Below are 22929 nucleotides of genomic sequence, written 5' to 3' on the forward strand. Positions count from 1 at the left end.
ATGTCAAAAGTGCCTTTCTCAATGGAGTCCTACAGGAGGAGGTCTATGTGAAACAGCCCAAAGGATTTGAGGACCCGAAGTTCCCAGAGCATGTCTATAAACTCAAGAAAGCTCTATATGGGCTTAAACAAGCTCCTAGAGCATGGTATGACAGGTTAACCTCCTTCCTTCTTGCAAATGGGTTTGCCAGAGGTACTGCTGATAACACTCTTTTTATTAAGCTCTTGCAACCAGGTATTTTTGTAGCTCAAATTTATGTTGATGACATCATTTTTGGGTCTACTTGTGAAAAGGAAGTTGTCAAATTTGTTGATCTCATGACTAGTGAATTTGAAATGAGTCTTATAGGGGATCTGAGTTTCTTTTTAGGTCTACAGATTAAGCAAACTGATCAAGGTATTTTTATCTCACAGTCCAAATATGTTAGAAAAATGCTTGAGAAGTTTGGCTTAGATCACACTAAACATGCCCCTACCCCTTTAAGTACTACTACCAAACTTAGCCGAGATGAGTCTGGTGAGTCTGTTGATCCCACCCTATATAGAGGAATGATAGGTAGTCTTCTATATTTGACAGCCAGTAGACCTGACATTTGCTTTAGTGTAGGCTTGTGTGCTCGTTATCAAGCTAATCCCAAACAGTCTCATCTGTCTGCTGTTAAGCGTATCTTTAAATACCTATCTGGCACTTCAGAGTTTGGCTTGTGGTACTCCAGAGATACCAACATGTCTATTGTTGGATACAGTGACTCCGATTGGGCTGGGAGCTTAGATGATAGGAAAAGTACGTCGGGAGGGTGTTTTTACTTGGGAAATAACCTTGTGTCATGGTTAAGCAAAAAACAAAACTCCATTTCCCTCTCCACTGCAGAAGCTGAGTATATCGCAGCTGGAAGCTGTTGTACTCAACTGATCTGGCTTAATAAAATGGTTACTGATTATGGGTTTCCACAGAACTCATTGGTCCTATATTGTGATAGTACAAGTGCCATTAACATTTCTAAAAACCCAGTTCAGCACTCACGTACAAAACATATAGACATACGTTATCATTTCATTCGACATATGGTTGAATCTAAATTGTTGACTATTACTCATGTGTCCACAGGTGCTCAACTTGCTGATTTATTCACCAAGGCTCTGGATTCTCACACCTTTGCTCATCTTCGCAACTCCATTGGAGTTTGCACTATCTGATCTTGTGGAAGTTGCATCTTACATGAGTCAACAACCTCTGGCTATGGTAAGTTGGTCAATATTCTAAGTCTAGGGAGTTCACATGGTGTTTGGATTATTAATTGGCTGTGTCTAGGGAAGAATCATTCACTACCCCAGTTGCAAAGGCTACCTTTCTTGGATGAAATGGGAAGAGCTATCCTTGTACCTTTGAGTGCCTAGGAAAGTTTGCTCCTTTTCGAGTCACTCTCAGAGAAAAATTTAAAGGATGACGGCTACATCTCCCTGAAAGAGTGAAAGCCTCAACTGGTTGGCAAAACCCAGAGTGTGTGTGTCTATCAATCATTAGAAAAAGGGAAAGGAATTTTTTTAAAAAAATAAACAAAAAACTGGGGCAAGTCAACTCTCTTTTCTTTTGAGTGTCTTGTTTGAGATGAGTGAAGTGCCTTGATCAACTTCTTGGTGCTTCACATGAGGTCACTTCACACACAAATGGTAGTTGGGTGATTCATCCTTGCTCATATGTCAATTGTTATCCTCTCATGCATATGATATTGATCCCTGTTGTTCTCAAATCTTATTGACTAACTTACCTGTGCTCTAAGTGCTGTTGTCCTGTGTAGGTGTTCTTTTTACAGATTGTCTTTCAAAGCATGGGTGTTTGTTTCTGAAGAGCTATATTGTTTTAACAAATTGAGTGTCTGTTTTCACATGTGGTAATTTTCACAATTTTTTTTTCTCTAAGTCGTTTTTTTTTTGGTACGTATTGCCTATCTCAAGTTGGGCTGTTGTTTTTTTTTGTTCTTTTGTTAATGGGCTTGGGCTTCATTCTATATAATGATCAGTGCAGTTTGGTCTTTTTCCATAAATGGTAATAAATATCTGTTTTTACCATCATTTGCTTTCACCAAACTTGTCAACTCAAACTATTCATCTTCTTAAGCTCAGTTCAACTTCTCTGTGGATTTTACTGTTTCTGGGGTGCCTTGGTTGTGCAACAATGGGCAAAAAGGCAGGGCGTCTCGTGAAAACGTCTGCGTTAACTGGCGATGGCTCGTCGTCTCTCTCACCACCGGTGCAACCACACTCGTCTCCCACTAGGTCAGAATCGCCTCCATGCACACCAATCCCAGGTAAGCCTTCTTCCTCTGTAAGTCTTCCGAGAAGGTTTACTAGGTCAATGTCCATTCCCTTTGCCTCGACTAAGGCTCCCCCCTCATCCACCACTTCCCCCATGCCTCCCACTGAGTCTGACTCGTCTCCGCCCCCTCTCACATTTCCACAATCAACTACAATACAGCTAGATTTCTGTATGCCTTAGGTACTGGGGTCAGCATTGATCTTCCAACACTCATGTATGATCGAATTATGAGTTCTGCCTCTGCCAAAAGTATCAAACATACCCTACCTTATCCCAGCTTGATCAACAGAGTGGTTAAAAGAGGTTCTCCAGTTGTTTATGAGCAAGACAAACTTCTTCCGGTTCCATCCATTGGTAAATCCTTTAATCCTGTGCATAGCAAACCACTTCCACTATCAGTCATGGATGTTTCTGCTGTTGGGGCTTCACTAATGGAAGATTCACCTGCTGCAACAACTGTTCCTTCCTCTTCACGAGATGGGGCTGCTTCCACTAATTGGCATTCTCAGTTGCTCGCCACAGTCACTGATCTGGCCACCTCCTATGCTCGTGACCAACTCAGGCAACGTCGCTTTGAAAAATCGGTCATTGATGTTCTCACTGCTATGGCCAATGTACTCAAGGAATCTGAAGCTTCTCCAGCTGTTCATACTCAGGGGATTGTGTCTAGCTCTTCTGCAGATGAATCTGACCAGCATCAGCCTGCTCCTGGTCTCTCTCCATCTCCTGCCGCCATAGACCCATCTGCTGGACAAAGTCAGCCACAAATGTCTGCAGCCACTCCCGTCCCTTTCTCTGCTGATGTTCAAGGTGCTCAGGGTGTCTCTTCATCAGCTGGCATTGACAAAGAGATTGATTCCTGGTTTCAACAAGGCGAGGATATTGGGACTGGTATTCAGGGGGAGTCGTCACACACTGCTGTAGTCCAGGGGGAGCCCTCAAATGTGGCAGCTGTTCAGGGGGAGCCTTCCAATGTGGCTCCGGTCTCTGCTCCAGATGGTGGTGACTCAAGGATTCTTGGTGCTCCTCTGGTCTCATATTCCAGCAGTGATTGATTATGATCATCGAGGGGGAGTTATTTTACCTTTTGATATAAACTTTGTTCTTACCTTTTGATATAAACATTGTACACAGTTTTTTTTGGGGTTTGTGTTAATATTGTGGATACTGGCTGTGTTTTAGTATTGCGTATGTCTAAACTGTTGATGATTTCAATGTGGTTTGTCGTTGATCATAATTTGCCAAGGGGGAGATTGTAAGTGTCATGTTTTGTGTGGCAAATTAGATATTGCTTTTGTTCAGTATTTGTTGTCTCTAACATCTGTTCTGGAGTTAGTTGCATCTGTTTTTCACTAATATCATTTTAGTGCCATGTCAGCTTTCTGCTAGTTTGTTAGAGTGTGCCAGCTGTACTTTGCTGGTTGGTTAGTTAGTCTGGTTTATTATCTTTAGTATATAAATTCGATCAAAACCGTTGTACTAACTAACTCTCTTCTGTTAGAATCTTCTTCTTGATTCTTGCTCTGCTAGGGCAACATATTTTCTGTTTTTGTTCTTGTTTGTGCAGATTGAAGTTCGAGAGATCTTCCTGAGGTTGAAGATGAAGTTCAAATCTGCTTGATCTGAAGGGAGTTCAGATTCTTTGCTGAAGGTTGTTCAGCTGTGTGTTTCTTGTGTTTGAGATCTAAATGTGTTTAGATCTCAAAGCTTGAGGTTGTTCAAGCATTAGGTAACTTTGTATAAAAGTCAATTTAGATTACTTTGTTTGATTTGAAGAATCAGAACTGGATATTGTAATTGAATTGATTGTTTAGTGAAAGTTACTGTACCCGGTTCAAGGGAACCCAAGCACTACTCGGTTGGAATGCGTTTCCAATGCAGAGGAAGCTTGTAAATTCTGTGTTCATTGTTTTTAAATTCTAATTCATAACATAGAATTAATCTGCTAAGAATCATCAATATGAACTGGTAGAAATTAGGACTTTCAATTTGTGTCACGACCCAAGCCCTAGGCCGTGGCAGATATGTAATATTCATAACTTGGGTGGTCAAATGTCACACTTTGACCCTTGTAGTAGAATAAGACTAAACTAATAATGATTTTCTTCCTCAACAGTACCATTCTCATCCACTAGCATCAAATTGAGTTCTTGGAAAGTGAGAAAATAGGGGGTGAGCTTATAAAGTTCAGTATGAAAACAACTAATATCAAATGACCCTTGGTTTAATAAAAATTTCTGCATGTTTAGCTTTTAAAAATAAAATATCTAATCACTATTATCAAAATGTATAAACAAAGTAGAGAGACCACAAAGAATCACAAAATCAAGCGTCAAATGCATATCACACCGTCCACTAGACCCCTAGCTCTCAATACCATTCATAGAAGACAACATCCGAAACCGAGTAGTCGCACTTGATAACCACCATAATACCAGGGCTCAAATTTAATTCACTTCTTGTACAGATTCTAGGTCTTTCACCTGATATACCTATGATGACACAAAGACTAGGTCGTGAAATTAATAACAATATGCATCAAACATTATCAACATGGCTCTCATCAACTAGGTCGTTGTCGAGAAGAGAGTTCTCCCATGCCTTCGAGAATGAAAGATTTATTAGAGTGTGAGAGGCGCTACCCACCTTTGGTGTCGAGAATGACGTCGTTGCCATCGAGAATGAGAAAGAGAGTGCAAGAGAGGTTGTCATCGTTGAGAACGCGAGAAGGGGTGCTGGATGCTGGATGCTGGTGGTCGGGGAGGTGGCAGGGGCTGGCGGAGAAAGAGATGAGAGAGAGTACGAGAGAGTTTGAGAGGAGTTGTTGGGTTGTTTATGCAGCTAACCTTGAGAAAATTTTATATAGGTTAATTAGAATTTTTGCCTCCAAACTTTAACATGTATTAAATCACACCTTAATTTTTTAGGTTGTTAAAAAATTTCTATTGAATTATTGAGATTGTTGGATTTAAAGAATTCTCTCTAATTTCATTCAATTTGACTAACGTGTCAATTGTCCATCTATCGACCATGTGCCTCCCAAACTTTGATATTTATCGTATTGTGCCCCTGAACTTTGATATGTACTAAATCATGACTCCTAAATTTTCATCTATATGAATAAAAAAATTTAAATCCAACAATTTCAATAGTTCGAAGGAAATTTTCAACAAACGTTCAGTGAACATAATTTAGTACATATCGATCTAAGTTTGGGGACAAAATTCCTAATTAACTTTTATATATATATATACTAGATGAAAGTTACGTGGCGAGCCACGTAAATATTAGTTTTATTTAAGATGTTTTTGTTTAAGAATTCGGTAACTAATTGTAAATTATTTTTTAAACGATTTGTTTTATAAAAGTAAGGTTGTTAAGAATGCCATAATTGTGTATATAAACCTATGATATACATATTGTTATTAATAATAACCAGTAAATTTATCTCAATATATTCATACTCATATAATAATTATCCTTAATGTGATGAAATAATTTATGATAAGTCATATCAGCACATGACTTTAACATTTACTCTTGGTTTCGAGAAAATTAAAAGGATCAATATATGTATTTTGGAAAATTTAAAGAAAATATTATGTAATGAAATGAATGAAAAAATGTCATCTTAAAATAAGGAAAAAGAATTATTAGTTAAAGTTTCAATATAGAAAACCTTATGAAAAATAAAACTAAGCATAATGAAACGTTATCTTAATCTTCTATGGGCTCAGCAGTTTAGTTGAATACGATTTTAATTGAACTGCAATACATGATAATATATTTTCTGCAACATCTCCGAACATCACAGCATCTAGTTTTTAAGTACCATTGTCGAGTTGAACATATGTCTTTGCACTAATGATCCATACAGAATATGTAAACGTTGGTATGAATGTAACTTAAGTTCAAATGTCAATTTAAATATAATGCTTTTACCGTGGTGTAAGAAGACATCTTTTTCCGCAATTTCGATTCTCACATTCATTTTCTTCATTGTCATTGTAGAATATAATTTTCGTATTACATGAATCATAACATGTTATAGAAAGCCTGATTGAGATTTTTTAATATCATTTTAAAATATGAGTTACGTATGTTAAAAAATTCAATATTATATCATAAAAGAAATTATCGATATTTATTTAAGTTTATATACCTGATCAATGTTATGAGTTATGTATGTTAAAAATTTAATATTATATAACTTTTTTATTATATAAATACTGATCCAATGGAGCCTTGTATGTATAGAATGTGGAAGCAATACACAAAGTGATTTAGAAAGAAGAAAATAAATGATCATTTCATCTTGTTCCCAGAGGACTGCGTGTTAGATTCACGCCTAGAAGAATAGTATTAGTTAGAAGAGATGCCATGGCCAATTTCTGTGGAGATTGAGCTCAAAAAAAGGTGGTTGTGTTGGCTACGGAATCTCATGATTTTCGGTAAGCAGATCCACAATAAATGCATGGTCGTAGCTCAACAGAGGCTTGTACACTAATTAGCCCAATTTGGAGCAACCAAGATGCTCCTCGGCTTGAAAATTACCTCCTAGGCTTGGATCAACTAATTCACCAAGTGTACTGCTTCCATAATGGCTCCAAACCTTTACATAATGGTCTTTATCACATTATTTATGACCGTCTTTAACCTATGTTTGAAACAAAGAGCTTACCATCTGCACAACAGGGGTTTGGACTTTTATTGGAAGAATTGTTCTTTCTTCCACATACTACTTAAAAGACAAGAATTCTAAAACTATAAACACTTGCCTTCTCGGACCACTTGCCACTAAAAATTTACTCAAGAGCCAAATAATAATCACTAAGAAAGTCAATTGAAATTTGTATCAGATATGGGATTCCAAAAAGGCAGTAATCAAAATCATGACCAAATTCAAGTGGGTTATTTCAAACTTACAGTGTCCCAAAAATAGCAGTGATGATGTCAGTTTAATCTTTTGAAGGTCCTCATTCTTTGCATATTCTTCGTTTTATCATCTCTTTAACTTCTACAATGAAATTAAAACCTTAAATTTTCAAACAATAAAAAATAAAAGTAAAAGTAATAATAGATTAATTGAATTTCTCAGCAAAAAAATAATAGATGAATTAAATCAAATGTACTTTCACATTCTTAATCAAAGAATACAGAGTAGTACACAGAGATGGAGATCTAAACTAACAAAATTTCACCCAGTATCAAAAATAAAGATGAAAATTAAGAACCAAAAACAGTTCAAATGTATGTATTTTAAATTCTTTTTATAAAACTTGGTATAATCGTTGAGATGCTTATAAGAAAAATAAGATTATACTTTTTCATCAATAAGAAAGCTCTTGGACCCATTTCCGCAACAAGTGGGAGTGATTACCAAGCATTAATTCAATAAAGATATTAAAAACTATATCTAAGATATAATGGAATCTCAACCAGTGGCTATCTACAGAGTGACAATTGATAATAACTCAAAAACAATCAGTAAGTAGTCACTCCCTAATTCTGATTAAGAAATGATACAATTTGTAAGTGATGTTATGTTTAGTTCAAAGTCAATACAAATTAAGAAACACATAAAAACAACCATTTGAGTGAATCGTCAACTAAATTAAGAGAAGTTAAGAAATTAGATTAAGGAAATAAGCCTTTTCACTAACAAACTCAAATCGAGCATTAAGTTGAGATTTTTAGAACAAAAAAGAAAAAAAGCAATATAATACCTATAAATACTAAATAACAAAGTGAAAGTTAAGATATTACCAGAAGGCATCTTACCCATTGAATGGGCCAACACCATCCCTTTTCCTCTACTACATTTCACTCTACCTTTCTTTTTCAACCTCAGTTGAAAGAGTCGATTGAATTGCTCAACATTTTTTATTGTTTAGATTGAACTTAGATAAAATTAGCAGTAGTAAAAATTTATATATTCATATTGATTGACTATTTATATTATACTAATGGAAATCATATACCACCTACAATATATATAACTATTTTTTGCTCAAACAAAAAATTAATAAACCTAAGTACCTAAGCAACACATTGATAATCAGAGAGGTAGTTTCGTACTAAAACAAAATGTATATTATTTATGTATGTGTATTCATTTTCAATAACCATGGAAGTTTGTCCTCGTGGCCACATAGTGATGCAAGTAAGTGACCAAGTCCAACCACATGACAAATTTGTATTTGAAAGGTATCAGAATTGAAAAACAAGAGAAATTTTCTTCCAAAGTAAAAGCAACTGTATTAACCATAAAGAAAAGAAAAAGCAGCCGGTAGAGAACAACATTTAGCTTAATGATTTGAACAGGACCCATTACAAAGGAAAGCACACCGAGCAGAGCAACCATGGTTGTCCAAGTTGCAATATCTTTTCTTTCACTTGCAACAAGCAATTAGTCACTGTTTGAATCAAAATAAGAACACTCTTTCTAGGACTTTGACTCCACTATAAATGATACCAAAGCCACAAGATAAGAAGCTAGTAAAGTAACAAACAAATGGAATGAGAGAGAAAAAGCTAGAGCGAGATCACTTACCGGATAAAAAGGGTAAGCAAACAGTGAAACGATAGAGTTGTTGCATGACATAAATACAAACAAAAACACATATATTGTATGGATGCCAAGATTCATTGTTTTCTAAATTATAAACTCTAAAATTATGTCAAAACATGTTAATTTAAAATGCATAATGTGTAGAGAAAGATAGTTACTTGGAGGCAGAGGCAAGCCAGTTTCTTCTTATGTGCTTAAGATAGTTAAGAATCGCATTATGAGTGAAATCTAAAGGTGCCATTGCCCAAGATGGAAGCTCTCAAAACCTCATTATCTACCTAATGGAATTTTAAATAAAACCCATTTATCTAAATTCTTCATATACAATTATATATGATATATATTATCCTGCCTGTTTATAGAAGCTTCAGAGAACCATCCTTCTGCAACATTGAGTTTATAAGGGACATATATTATTGAAGAGAAAAAGAAATAGCAAAAAAAAGAAGAAAAATGCATCGTTTCTGATAGATAAAAATTAACATTTTTTTACCATTATTCTCACTAACTAAATAGAAAATAATCAAGAGACTATCAACTCACCAAAATAATCAACTGGGATTCTTCCATTTAACAACCGGTCGGTGGGCGCCGGTTGTCGAAATCTCAGCCATAGGCAAGGTGATCGACTCGCGAAACCCTTCCAAGAAAGTTATTGGTGCCGAAATCAATAAAGTTGCCGCCTATGGAGCAGGACGATAAAATAGTGGGTTGATAGTGCCAGTAGTGAGAAAAAGATGCATAAAAATAGAAGAAAAAGGTAAAATTCTGAGTTTAATCGATCGCCAAATCCTGAGTTTAACTCGATTGGAATTGAGAGTAAAATTCTAATTGGGACCAATTGAAAATAGCGTGAAAGAGAAGAATGGTTAACGGAATGGTTAGCCTTCCGTCTAAAAAGAGGAAAGTAAAAAAAAATAGTTAAACCAACAAATTTTAATATAAATAAAAAGTAAGTGACCCATAAATTTCTCAAAAAACCAAGAATTCTGTTATATAGGCATAGATATATATATATTAGGGCTTCTTAAATGGGATTATTGAGTGTTTCTTTTTCTTTTTTTTAGGGTTGAGATGCAAAATGGTCCTAAATTTGGTAACTAAGTTAGTAAATATCCATTTTTTAAAAAAATTAAGAAAACGGCCAAATCTAATAAATTAATTAATAAAAATTATAAAAATAGATTTATCACATATTTTTTTAAAATATATATATATAATAATATGCAATACTAAAAAAAATTATGTAACTTAATTTTGTTATTATATATATAATAATAACAAAATATATTTATTTATTTTTGTTACAATATAATAATATGCAATGCTAAAAAAAATTATGTAACTTAATTTTATTATTTTTTAAAAAAATATATATAATAACAAAATTAAGTTACATAAGTTTTTTTAGTATTGCATATTATTATATTGTAACAAAAATAAATAAATATATTAAATCATTTAAATATATACAGCAGTATTAGATATATCGTAGTACAGAAAATTAATATACCGTAGTAATAAAATTATATACCACAACGAAATTATAACAATACTAAATTAATACTCAAAAAATATATATATCATGCTAACAAAATTATATATATCACCATTAAAATATGAATACATACCAAAAAATTTATATACAATAAAATAGAAACTAAATATCATATTAAATATAAATAATATATTATAGACAACAAAAATCATATACCATACAATAAAACGTATATACTTACAATAAAAAATAAAACAAAATAATATAATATTATTAAAAAAATTATATATATCATACTAACAAAATTATGTATCACATTTATGTATACTAAAATAAAAACTAAACATGCATCATCTAAAATAAAATGATATACTATACAATAAAACTTATATACCATATAGCATAAAATATATACCTTACAATAAAAATATATATAATAATAACAACAAATAAAAATAAAAATATATAGGATGCTAATAAAATTATATATAATGTCAACAAAAGTACAATAGAAAATAAAACTTAAATATTATTTAAAAAAAATTATATACCATATAACAAAAAATACATATACCATACACCAAAATATATATACAAAAAATAATAATAATAAAAATATAGATTACTAATACATATATATATGTATGTATACTATGCTAACCAAATTATATACCACAATTAAAATATATATACCATGACCATTGTATATAATAAAATAAAACTAATAAAATATTATTTAAAATAAATAATCATACAATCAAAAAATATAAAAATAATAATTAAATATATGTAGCATGGCAATAAAATTATATACATACATTAAAATATTTTTATTATGCTAATAAAATTATATACCACTATTATACATATCATAATAAAAAATAAATATCATCTCAGAATAATAATATACCATACAACAAAATAGAAATATACCGTACAACAAAATCTATATACCAACAACCCAAAACAACTCATAAAAAATTAAAAAAATTGACATAACTTTAAAATAAAAAAGATTTTAACAAAACTAATATAGATATACCATAATGTATAAATAATTTGCTTCTAATTCTAAAAAAAATAATAAAAAAAAAAATTAAAATAAGGACATTTACTAACATAGTCTTATGATTTAGGGCCATTTACTATATTTTTTTGAAAAGATGACATAAACTAACATACTTCTATAATTTGGGGCCATTTACTATAATTTCCCTTTTTTTTAAGAGACATTGTTACCCAAAGTTGGCTTTCGGCCTCAAACAATAGATAATAGAAATTTCCCCATCTTTAACATTTTACATAATATAGAAAACTAAATGATCTACTTAAACCTTTGAAGCTTTTTTTTAATTTTTGTTTTTAAAAAAAAAAAGTAAAGGAAAATAAAAACCTCAATTTGTAGAACAAAGCAATTAGATAAACATATATTCAACTTGAGTTAAAATATATTAAAAAAAATAACAATGATCAATATAGTATTGAAATAATCAGTACAAATACAATGGAAAATAAACCATCAAATTTCTCATCCACTTCAATGTTAAGGTAATGGAATACGAATACTTCAAAAAAAAAAAAGAAATGCTAAAAGGCACTAGTGGTGTCAAGCACCCTCTTACGTGTCAATATTGCTATTAATCTAATTAAATATCGGGTTTCATATAGTTTAATATAATAATTTTTAGGGAGTATCGCTAGCCAATCGCAAGGCGAGACGTCTTAAGGGTGCTAGGCACCACTGATGCCCAATAACAATGCTCTAGTACAATAATTAAGAAAAGCACACTCAAATTAATCCACAGTCAAAACTTTGACTGTCAAAGTCCTCATACTACCAAGCATTGTAATTTAGCACACATAATTAATTAATTATCCCTTAACACTTTCCTCATATTAGACATGTAGACCAAGTTAAAAATTATATTTAAATCAAATTGTTCACCAAATAATAAGAAGAAGAAGAAGAAGAAATAAAATAAAAAACCCCTTCAAATCAAGTAGTTTTTTCTTGCAGAAAGTTCAAATTTTTTGTAAAAAAGAAAAATAACAATCCGGAGTTGCAAATACAATTTTCAAAGTTTGCTATACCAAAAGTAAAATGGTACAACATCTCTTTCTATTCACAGAAGAGAGATCTTCACATAACATTAAGGAGTCCAACTTCAAATCTTACTATGTCCAAAAAAAAAAATTATACAAGTCGTGTTTGATCAGCAATTTTTACAGGTTCAACACGATACAAAATTTATGCAAATCGTATTTGTGTAGGTAATTTTTCAATAAATTTAAGACCTGAATAAAATACGCGGAAGATTTGTCACCCCTAATTAAAATATCAACCATCTGTAATGTTGAAATCGCTAGTGTTTTAATAAGATAATATTCTACTTTATTATATTTCAAGAGCAAATATTCTACTTGAACCCTACTGTCTTATAATTCAACGTAAACATCTTCTCCACCATAAACATCCCATTGTAAGTTGTAACTCAATCTCCTTATCACTATCTACCATTTTTTTCTTGTTTGAAAACCTACTGACTTTAATTTGATTGTCAATTTAAAAGGAGGAAAAAAAATAGATTAATTAATTTCTATCAAGACACATATACAACCACCCATATAAGAATACAAAATTATAAACGCAAATATTACTCGTAATGATATAACAAACCATGTGTACTAAAGAGCCATAAACAATATAACACGAAGTTGATAAAACAAATACTAGTACTCATAATAATATGGAAAACATACATTAAATAGTCATAACACAAGGTTTAAAAACAAATACTATAAATTTAAGCATCATACTTATACTAGAGCGGTAGACGTATAGCTGTAACATGATGTTCATACTTAGCCAATTAAGCTTGAGTTGAGTTCATGATTTTTTGATGAAATAAACATCTTTTGCTCATACTTGAGCCAGTCAAGCTTGAGATTGGGATTTTCAAGTGAAAGAAATATCTCTCTTTTTTCTTTCACTATAAACAAGCGAGTTGCAAAGAAATATAAATTGCTCCCAATCTCAATTCCAGGTAAGGAATTTAACACTTTAATAACATCTGGTATACTAGAATTTGGAGTTTCCCTATCCACATTAGATATGTCATTACTTCTACTTCCAAACTCCACGACCTCAACAAGACGAACAATTACTTCAAGTAATTTTACAAATTCTTGTTCCTTCGTTTGATTTTTTCTTTTCATTTTTTTTATTTGTTTCTCAAGTCGTTTAATTGATCTCTTGTTATTTCTCTCGTCAGAAAATTTATCAAGCGTCACTGACTCATCAGTACTCTTGAGTTGCTCAAATAAGGTTTCATGCTCTCCTGTAGCAGTAGTGCTCATGATAATCCTATCTAACGTTTGCTCTAAATTTGATCGAATTCTTCAAATGCAAAACTTCACAGCATTGGTATCTCTACAAAAAAGAATTTTGTAAATGTAAATATAAATTCATGTAACAATATTTTTATTTCATAATGGTATTTGGCAATATTTACATGTACTCTAGTTTACTAGTGCACGTACATGTATTCAGCAATAATGTTAATTATATAGCTAAGGTCCAATAAAGATGGTAAAATGATATAGTCAATTTCATAAAGCACCACACTTCAACAATAAGATACCTAATGTATGAAGTTTATTTTATTTGATGTGTATCACACTAATAGTACTTTCGATACTCCATCACTTCACTAATATCTCTTACATATATATAAAAGAGGGAAAAAAAAGTCCATGTCTGTGACTTCCCAAATAGGCTCTTTCAACATGCATTTAATCAGGTAGCATTTGGTCCTAAATTTACTCTAAAACTAATGATGTTCATGTGATTATTTACAGGCCCATAATAACAGTGAAAATGTGGTTGGTAAGAAGACCTAAATTTCAGTTTCTACCAATGAACATAAACTATTGCCACATTTCAATTACTGTTCAATCCTCTAAAGGTGGGTTTCTATTCCTGTGCAATGGCTATAAATTAAGCATTTCTATGGATTTGCAGACGCTATTCAGCATTGATAAGTTACTTTAACAACAAAAAATAAAGCCATAAAGCTAAATTAAAGTCCAAATAAGAAAAGAAAAAACACACAACACAAGATTATCATAAAAACATTCAAGAAAAAGAGACAATAAACAATAATGACAATCAAGCAAATAAAACATAATTAAAAGAAAAACACAAAAACAATAGAGAAACCTGAAGTAGATCTTTGACCGGCGGCGACAATAGAGGCGAGCAGTGTAGTGAATGGCCGGAAATGGTTATTGGTAGTGAGTAAAAATTTTGGAGGCGGCTAGAGAAGAAATATAGAAGAGAATAAAAATGAAATAAGGGTTGTTTTTTTTTTTGGTAACTACAATTTGTTTTTTGTTAGGGAGGTTTAATTGATAAAAAGAGAATCTCCCATAAATGTTGGAGGTATAACAGTTTTTGAGTATAGCTTTTCTTTTTCGAAGGGATGTGTTAAATTCTTGAATAGGTTATATTTTGATATTTATGTTACATTTTTTTTTTCCCATTTATACTTTTTATTCACTTATACTTTTATAAACTTTTTATTCATTAATTTATAAAAATAGAAACTAACATAATTTCGAAAGTAAAAATGAAACAATATACAAAAAAAAATTATAAGAGTACATTATTTTAATGGCAATTTATAAAAATAGAAACAACATAATCTCGAAATTAAAAATTACACAATATATGAAAAAATTATAAAACTTTATTTTTTTATGGTATAAATAAATAATACCATGAGGTTATGGGTTTTTTTATTTTTTTTATATTTATATGTACTTTTTTATGCCATATTTTTGAAAGAAAAAAAAAACTCATATTTTTAAAACAATAATAAATTTTACCGAAAAAGTCACCGAAAAAATTAGTGTCGTCAAAAAAATCACCGAAAAAGTTAATGGAAAATCACTGTTGCTGGAAAAGTCACCAAAAGTAGATGTCTCGGCTATAAACAAAAATAGAACCAGTTCTATAACATAATGAATAAAAACAAATAATACAAAATAACTAAAACCGGTTATAATTGAAATATAACCGAAACTGTAACATAATATATAAAAATAAATAACACAAAATAACTCAAATTAGTTATAATTAAAGTAGAACTGATTCTATAACATTATTATAATGAATAAAAACAAATAACACAAAATAACGCAAACTGGATATAACTAAAATAGAACCTGCTATATAACATAATGAATGAGTATTTTTTGGTAGTTATGGTATGAGTGTAATTATTTGGTGGGTTGGAGCATGTTGAATGTATGTTTTTGTTTGAGTTATTATATTTAACTCGTTTTTATGTGTGAGTTTTTATCTTAGTTGCTTTACGGAACCAATTATTTTGTCTTAAATTTTTAACTAGTTGATAAATATAGTCGGTTTCTTTATATTATATTTGAGTTATTATGTATTATTATTTGTGTTTATTTATTTTGTTATGGAACTGGTTCTTTTTATATTTATGCCTTCATATTTTTTAGAATCGATTCTTATTTTTTAAAAAAAAAAATTATATTCGGTTTTTTGAGGTCTTATGTGTTATGAAGTATTTTGTTATGAAACTAGTTTTGTTTTTAATTTATGTTTCAGTGTTTTAGGAACTGTTTTTCTCTTTATTTTTAATTATAATCGGTTTGAGTTGTTGCGTGTTACTTGTTTATATTCATTATGTTAGACATTTATATATATAAACTGAAATGTATATGTTTAAGTATTAAGTGCGGAATTAATCAAACATATATACACTATGAATAAGGATCGAAATACCTCCAGCCATTGAATCTTGAGCTTCAAACCCACATAAGCTTTGATCTGCAAAGGAAATTGACTACCATGGGTAATCGGGCTTCCTCGCTCTCTCAACTCTCTTTAGATGGAATTTGCTGTTATGAACAGAATGAGTGAGGAGCTCGGGGACCGAGACCCTATATTTATAGGTGAGATACTCCATCAGTATCTGTGCCACATTAATTGTCAGAATATTTTGACAATTAATTCAGGAAATCAAATCAGGTAATGAATATAGAAATCTGACCATATATAGAATATTACGTAATTGATTCTATCCAGATTCAATGAATATAAAATATTCATTTATCAGAATCAATAATATTATTTTATTTCCTTAATTAGAAATATTCTAATATTCTCCCACTTGGTCAGCATTTAAACTAAAACATTCAAACCCAAACGTTCCTCATTATATAATAAACATACGAATCATAGCGACATGTCCTCATTATAAGTCGAGTATTATCTTCCATGTATTACGATATATTTATTATATAACAATGTACTTTATGTGGCAATGTACTTAAGCGAATAAACCCTAACCCTTATGTTTATTCAGGTCCTCTTACGATAATTTTCTCAGATGAAATTAAGGTGCACATAAATATGAGAAAATATCGAAATTAGAGTTTCATTAAATAATTTTTGGTTGTACAAATAAAAAAACTGCATATGGGTTAACTGAATCCCATATTTACTTTATGATCCTTGAATTTGTGTTGCGGCATGCCTTTAGTCAAGGATCTATGCGATCACCCAATTCAGTTTGCGTGATTAATGACCACTTATCACGCCTTTTTATGGCTAAATACTTAATGTCGATATGCTAGCTTCGACCAGTACTCTTAGAGTTATTAGCCATAAATATTGTAGCTGAATTTATCGCAAAAATTTCTTTAATGGCCTAATGAAACTGTAATTCTGAACTCTAGGCCTACTATGAAACTCTATAATACATCATACGAGATGTATCCTCAAAACAATAAATGAATCTGACTTCTATAGTGGAAATAACAATCAAGATTCTCTACAATATAACTTACTGGTAATCTTAAGGACGTAATAAAATATTGATTTATGTGAATCAATACAACCAGTGAAGTACATTAGAATCTAATTGGTTAACTATATTTCCAGATGGTCAATTCATCTTAAAATATGTATGAATATAATTTTTAGTATCTTAAAGATACCTCATCACTTTATATGAAAAATAAAGTGGTCTTAACTTTAGTTATTCTGATACTACTTAACGATCCTGAAACAAATGTAATGCAAAGTCTTATTCAGACTCTTAGGCATACATTAGGCTTCTAAAATAGAAGCGAATGAATGTTCTTAATTTATTCTCACTCCAGATCATTTTTCAGATGCTGGTTCGAGTTGAATTTATCACACTTAAAGATAAAAGTTATATCAGATGAATAATACATAATTTTATTTAATCAGAGATGCTGTGGCTACTCTCTAATTAATTAAAATTATATATATTATTTATATTCCTTATCTCAAAATAATAATTTAAGATATGAATGATTTCAACTTATATAGAAAACTTTTATCATCATTTGCAAGTAACATATTGTCGACGTATAAAACAAATATTACTCCCACTAACTTTCTGGTATATAATTATTTCCATAATTCTCTTTTCAAACCTAAAGGAAAAGATGATATAATACCAATTTGTGAGATGTTTGTTTTAATCTATAGGTAGACACTTTAAGCTTGCATATGTTCACCACTATTAGAGGAAAATCTTTATGGCAGTCTATATACCTTCTCCTCTAGTTCACTATTTGGAATTGATTAATGAATTGAAACAAGCAACAAATGCCAAGGTCTATAATAGAATCTTTTATAAAAACAAGTGAGAATGTAAATCTCCTTTGTTATTGATTCTTATTTCAAAATGAACTTCTTAGCAATGAATATTCTTTTATATCTTTATGTTTCTCAATGTTGCCTAATGAATGTTATTGGTGAAAAAACCTATGCTTAATTAATGTTCTCCACCCCATTAGACAACTTTACTAAAGATAAACTTTATTGCTATCTAAGATATTCATTTCTTCATTCATGGCATATTGTACTACAACTTCAATTCTTTATCATTCTATAATTTAATTTGTGTCTCAAATTAATATTGTAGTTGAACTCTTATTGTACAAAATGTAATCACTAGAAAACATTGATCTTATTGTTCTAATAAGTCATCTTAAGGATGGACCAACAAACTCTTAAAAGAGCAAATGGTTCAATAGCATGTTATTTTAGAAATTGTAAGCAATTACTAAATAACATAACTTATTAGAATTTTACCAATGACTTGTATATTATTAATGATTAGTTATGAATTCTCAATAACCAGTAATCTTAAGGGTTGTTGTGAATCATAATTAATCTAACACTTGAGGTGGAAGTTTGAGAAAATATGAATGATCTTTCTCGTAAACTAGGTTCCTAGATTGATCACTCCCACTGATCAAGTCAATTCTTAATTCCACAATTGTAGTGTTGTGAGATGGATAATAAAATATGTAACCCTTAAACCTTATAGCTTTTCAAATGAAATATGCTCATTTATGGTTTAGGGCCCAGATCTTTTCTTTGACAATTGTACTCTAACTATATATGGGTATTTATAAAATGTGTACATGTCATCAAGTCGGTTTTCAACCTTATCACAACTCAAAATATGTTTGAGAAACAACTTTGGTTAGAACACGATTCGATATATACACCCCATTGTTGAGTATCAATAGACAAAGATTTAGGAAAGATTGGAGTTTGCTATGTAGGCTCCACCCCATGTCCAAAAAATGCTTAGTTTCTTAAATCTGTTACACACTATAATTTGGGTGTACCAAGCATATGTATCGGGCAATGAACCCATGCTTTTAAAGAAACTTTACAAATACACTGGGAGTTTATCCATACTCACGAATTTTGATGTAGTATTCTCCATTTTATATTTGATCTCACTATCTTAATATGCAAAATGCACCATTTCTCTACTTAAGATTTAAATGTCTTTGAAACATATAAATCCATACTTTTGTAGAAAAATTATTTATGTGAGTAATCGTTAAAAAAGAGATGCAAAATTTGAGTCCATGTCTTCAAAATTAATTGACTTGTATGATTTCTAATATGATAGAATTCTAGTATGCACCGATTTTGACTTGTTGGAATACATATTCTTAATGAAATTCACACAAGTTCTAAATAAAGTTAGTAAAATCAAGTGTAATGAAGATCCCCACCATTTACTAACATTTATTCTATTTATGGAGATATGTTCCATAATTTTTGGTGCTATAATGTAGAAGAATTCTTATTAATAACACATTTCTTATTGTCAGATTGAACTTGCATATCTTTATGAGTGACATCATTTGTAGTAAAGACCTCTAAATGTGTCTAAATCAAGTTTCAATAGAATCTTGGAACATAAAGATCTTTGCCAATTTTAAAACAAAGCCACTACTATATTGCTTGTTCCTTAAACTTCTAAATGTGAGAAGTTATCTTGTCTGTGGATAAGATTTGCTCACAGTTACTGACTTTCTTAGGTTTATTTGTAAACCTTGCAAGAAATTATGAATGTGGAATAACAATCTAAAATAATCCACTATGTGTTAATAATCACATTAACTATATTAGAATGAATTCATACACAATAAATTAAAATTTATTGGTGATAATAAAGTGTGATTTATTTTTCTTAATTATACAGTAAAAACTGTACATTTTAGATTAAGTTATCAGAATAAATTTTTTTGGAAATTTCTACTGGTATGGAAGAAATTTATGAATAGTGATGTAATAAAATTACATATATAGTTTTGAGGTTTAAATGAATCATGTTTTTACCAATGAATAAACATGCTTAAATATGAAATCTTATTAAACAAAAATTGCCTGTGGGCTAAATTTTTAATTTAATAAGATTAGATTTAGATGTAGATTATGATAGATTTACACAATTTATGAAAAACTTAAAGTTTAATATTTCTATCTTAATGAAAGGTATGAAACGCTTAATTATTTATAAATGTTTCAAAATTTTATACTTTATGATAAAATTATTAAATTAAATCTACATAATTTCCTGTGGGATAAATTAAGAGAATTTAATTTAACATATTAATCATGTGAATATAATAAAATCCCTGTAGGGTAAGATTATTATGTTTACATAATTCATGTCCATTATGTGATCTTAATCCACTTAATATATATAATTTTATATAATTAAGGATGCTGTGGCTACTCCCTAATTATTTAAAATTATGTGGTTCACTAGACACCAAAGTATAAACTGAAGATTAAAATTTTACTAAATCCAAAATTGCATGTGGGCTAAATTTTAAATTTAATAAAATTAGATGAACTTTATGATAGATTTAATTAAACAATTAGTTTTGGAAAATGAAGGTTTATTATCTATCTTTAATTAAATTTGTGATAACACTATTAAATTAAATCCCCATAACTCCCTGTGGGGTAAATTAAGAGAATTTAATTTAACATATTATCCTAATTAATTATACAAATATAATAAAATCCCTGTGGGGTAAAATTATTATACCTATATAATTAATTACAAGTTATGTCCATTAAGGTGAATTTTAATTAATATATAATTTTATACAAATAAGGATGCTGTGGCTACTCCCTAATTATATAAAATTATATTTTCACTTTGACATTAGGTATTGGGCTCTACCTAAAAGTAATTTCGTTATTAACATAGTAGACAATCACTGAGATTAATGCTCCTAGTGTGGTCGTCCGAAGATCATTAAAAACCGTTCTAGATATGAGCATTTGTCCCAAATTCATGTTTTCTTATGTCAAACCACAAAATTACTTACATTTTATTCATATTTTATTCATTTTAGGAAGTTTTATGAATATTTTATGAAGTTTTATGAAACTTAATGTGCTATATAAAATATTCAACCTATCTTAATGTTTGAATATTTCTAAATATATCTAGCACTATAAAAGAATTTATGTATAGCATTTAAATCATACAAATCTAAATTAATTGCATTAAACATAAATTTGCCAAATAAATACAAATTAATACAATTATTGTATGATAATAAATTAAATGCTTAATTCCATAATATATAATTAATTATGCATTTATGACCATATAATATCTTAAATATTTATACTAATAATTAATTTGTATAAATAAGGTAATTATACAAATTAGTACAATTAATTATATGGAATGAATTAAATGCAAAATTAAAGACTATACTTAATGGCAGATTTTTCAAATTTTATTAATTTAAACAATAAATTACATAAATTTGGTAATAAATAATTAAATGCACAATTATACAAATTGCACAATTATTACATGCCTAAATAAATCATGTAATTAATTACCATATTAAAACAAATTTCCATTTTCAGTTTATACTAAATAACATATTAATTCTAAATATATGTATTAAATTAAAAATGGAAATTAATGGATGTAATTTATTGACTAAATTAACAATAGGAGAATAATTTATATTTCCAAATAAATAAAAAATATATAAAAAAAAAATCGAAATTTTTTCCCTTTTTTTTTTTTTTTTTTTTTTGAAAAATACACTGCCATAAACGACATGATAAAATTTCCTTAAACTTCCAAAAATCATGAAATCAATTCCAAATGAATCTAAATGCAAAAATTAAGACATTCATATAGATTTTATGCATCGAAAATACATAAAACAAAGACTTATTAAAAATCACCAAAATTTTCTGAAAAATAATTTTGAGATTTCTTTGTTTTTTCAAAGTGGATTTTCATGCTTAGAACAATCTATATTAATATATGAATGTATTAATACATATACAATATATATATAAATATATATACATATATATACAGAAAAATAAAAATACTGTATGTATATATATAAACATGAAATGTATATATGTATATATTTGTATATAGCATTTAGGTATATAAACAATATATATACACAACATATATACGTAATGAAATGAAGAATATATATATATATGTATATGAATATATATATATGAACTGAATGAATAAACAAGTATATATGTATGAAAATATATATGTATATATATAATTGGGATTGAATGAATATGAATATATAAATATATACACAAACGAAAATAAATATATATATCAACACTGAATTAAATATATATATATAAACACTGTATATACGAGTATATATATATATATATATATGAAACTCAAAATAAATCAAGGCAGAGATATATAATCCGCTCTGATACCAACTGTTAGACATTTATATATATAAACTGAAATGTATATGTTTAAGTATTAAGTGCGGAATTAATCAAACATATATACACTATGAATAAGGATCGAAATACCTCCAGCCATTGAATCTTGAGCTTCAAACCCACATAAGCTTTGATCTGCAAAGGAAATTGACTACCATGGGTAATCGGGCTTCCTCGCTCTCTCAACTCTCTTTAGATGGAATTTGCTGTTATGAAATCGTAATGAGTGAGGAGCTCGGGGACCGAGACCCTATATTTATAGGTGAGATACTCCATCAGTATCTGTGCCACATTAATTGTCAGAATATTTTGACAATTAATTCAGGAAATCAAATCAGGTAATGAATATAGAAATCTGACCATATATAGAATATTACGTAATTGATTCTATCCAGATTCAATGAA

The 22929-nt window shown here is 29.8% G+C and overlaps 2 long non-coding RNA genes across 2 annotated transcripts; both read right to left on the bottom strand.

Moving 5' to 3' along the window:
* Window positions 1–5609: 5609 nt before the first annotated feature.
* LOC115715002 (uncharacterized) lies at window positions 5610–9843 on the bottom strand. The gene is made up of 3 exons (XR_009685396.1): window positions 9431–9843; window positions 9046–9270; window positions 5610–7333 (listed from the first exon to the last, which is right to left on the bottom strand). It is a non-coding gene; the product is annotated as an uncharacterized LOC115715002 (long non-coding RNA).
* Window positions 9844–13104: 3261 nt separating this feature from the next.
* Window positions 13105–14855, bottom strand: LOC115707527 (uncharacterized). The gene is made up of 2 exons (XR_004009752.2): window positions 14605–14855; window positions 13105–13815 (listed from the first exon to the last, which is right to left on the bottom strand). It is a non-coding gene; the product is annotated as an uncharacterized LOC115707527 (long non-coding RNA).
* Window positions 14856–22929: the final 8074 nt, after the last annotated feature.

This window comes from Cannabis sativa, chromosome 1 (assembly GCF_029168945.1).
Source record: "Cannabis sativa cultivar Pink pepper isolate KNU-18-1 chromosome 1, ASM2916894v1, whole genome shotgun sequence".
In the NCBI taxonomy this organism is placed as follows: domain Eukaryota; kingdom Viridiplantae; phylum Streptophyta; class Magnoliopsida; order Rosales; family Cannabaceae; genus Cannabis; species Cannabis sativa.